This window comes from Cydia strobilella, chromosome 23, assembly GCF_947568885.1.
Source record: "Cydia strobilella chromosome 23, ilCydStro3.1, whole genome shotgun sequence".
In the NCBI taxonomy this organism is placed as follows: Eukaryota; Metazoa; Arthropoda; class Insecta; order Lepidoptera; family Tortricidae; genus Cydia; species Cydia strobilella.
In genome coordinates this window covers 9,117,597-9,120,121 of record NC_086063.1, presented here as the reverse complement: position 1 = coordinate 9,120,121, position 2,525 = coordinate 9,117,597, and the positions used below count along the sequence as shown (strand labels likewise).

General features: G+C 33.1%; 1 non-coding gene across 1 annotated transcript; it reads right to left on the bottom strand.

Moving 5' to 3' along the window:
• Positions 1 to 403: 403 nt before the first annotated feature.
• Positions 404 to 478, bottom strand: Trnat-ggu (transfer RNA threonine (anticodon GGU)). The gene has a single exon. It is a non-coding gene; the product is annotated as a tRNA-Thr (tRNA).
• Positions 479 to 2,525: the final 2,047 nt, after the last annotated feature.

Genomic DNA, 2,525 nt, shown 5'->3' with positions numbered 1-2,525 from the left:
TATCGCGTATATTCAATATACGCGATATAATCCGTTTTCATAGTTTTATTTCACAAATCAAATCAAATCAAATCAAACTTTTACTATGCGACCAACCACGAAATCGCAAAAAAAAATGTTTTTCCCATAGAAAATGGACCAGCCAAAATGTGAAACAGCTAAATTTTTTTTCGCTCAAAACCTCCCTGGCAACGGGAATGCACTTATTTTTTAGCTACCGTATATATAACACACACTGCATATATTTTGTTGAAATAAATATCTTCTGTAAACCGCTTTGGTTGTGGTAAGCAATGAGGGTTTGTCACTAAAGCGGTTTTTAAGACTTGATTAGTTTTAAGTGAAATTGTTTGAGTCAATGTAAGTAAAATTATGACAATTAAAGGAAAAATGGAAAAAATTACACCTCCGGCAGGACTCGAACCTGCGACCATTGGAACACCGGTCCAATCGCTTCTGCCAATTGAGCCACGGAGGCCTACTATGTGTGTGCAAGTTGGCAGAAGCGATTGGACCGGTGTTCCAATGGTCGCAGGTTCGAGTCCTGCCGGAGGTGTGCATTTTTCAATTTTTATTTTATTTTAATAATTTGGAGTAACGCTCGCAGACGTTTCTGCTTCATAAAAAATTGTTAAAATAATATTAATCAAAATTTTGTGAGAAAAAAATAGAAATTAAAAGAAAATTGTTAAACTTCTGGCCTTTTCACTTTGTATTTTATCATATTATGCCAAAGCCAAAGAAGGCTTATGTTTTATACAATAAAAAATGATTGTGAAGTTTTGAAAGAATTAGAAATAATTTTCGTATTTAGACAGTTTTAGTGGTATAGCAGAGTATTGTAAAATCTATGACTTTTTGTACTATTGATAATTTAAATGGCTTTATTATATCAAATCGAAACGTTTTAAGCCTAAAATTAAAAGCTTTAAGTGTCAATGTCAAAGAAAATTAGTTAAGTAAATAAGTTTATGTAATTTTAATGTTTTCATACAATGACTATTTTATAATACTTTAGTAGATAATATAATACCTACTATTATTCAAGTTTTAATTATTAAGTGAAGGCCAGCGATAACTATTTTATGCAAATAAAATAAAACTTAATTTTAATTTTACTGTATCAAAGCATAAAGTGGGCGTTATTTAAAAAATAATAAGTCCTGCACTTGTTATATTTGAAAAAAAAAAGATTTAAAAGAGCAAATGTCACTACTCAATAGCTCTACTTTTTTATTATGTCTATAATGTTCTTTTTCCCTACGTACCTTAATTTTTGCTTTCTTTTTTTAAAGAAAAAAAAAAAGAAAATACATTTATTTAGCATCATAACATAAACATTGGACAATACATTGAAAAACACAAAAAACCTTCTGGTTTTTGCTTTCGAAAAAACTGGTGATTTTGAGTCGAAATTAGTTCTCAAATTTCAAAAAAATAAATTTGAGAAATCTATGAGTTTTTCTTTATTTAGGTTTATAACCTATAGATATTTATGTGACACAAATTGATGCTTGTCAAAAAAGTATGGTTGTCTCTTTCGTCGTCTTATAAATCGATGAACACCGGTAGCATGCACGAAAAAGTGTCACGTTGTGGACAGATCTCCATGGTAACGTTATGGACAGATCTCCACGGTAACGTTGTGGACACATCTCCATGGTAACGTTGTGGACACATCTCCATGGTAACGTTACGGCCTTTTCAGCAATGTTTTCTTATGACGTTATCACGCAAAATTATCGCCCGTAAACCGACTTTACAGACAAACATTTTTTTTTCAAGTCAGAAAAACCGGCGCGCCCCCACCGGCCCGAGTACGATTTTCTTTAGTCTTGAATAAATACTGTAAAATAACTTAATAATTTGATATTTCTGGATGTTTTCCTTGCAATCGAAGTGAAAAGCAGAGTATGTAACTCGGGCATAAATGCCCCATTTTATCCTCGACCTATCGATAATTGCCTAGGATGAAATGGGTCGTTTTATGCACTAGTTATATCCCCGTCATAGTTATAGTCTGTCATACCCTGTCAGTCGCCGCAACTGGATGCGTTTAGTTTTACGAGGCCGTGCCGTACAGCTGCGATCGTGGCCCACAAATGGACTCGCCGGAAGATCAGCGCTGACACTTGGGTCGGCATTATGCTGACGCGAGCCCATTTCGTGGTAAACACTGCAAATATGTTTTAATTAAATTTTCCTTGTAATGTTACTTTTTGTATGTTTGTAAGTTTGTCACGAAAGAAACGATTTATGATAATATTGGTAGGTATTGATCAGGAATTCTGTCATAAATGCTGTAATGTCCTTCCTATAGAAAGGAATTTCTTACGCTAATTTCTCATTGAGACTGAATTTGTTGTAAAATATATTTGTAACTTTAAAATAATATAAGCCTTCTACTTTTCTTCATAAAACAGTAATTTCCGCCCGCTTGTCATTTTCCGGAAATATATTCATCAATAATATTAGACAAGATTAACGTATTAAACGACAACGAAAGGTAGTGGCGTTTACGGCAA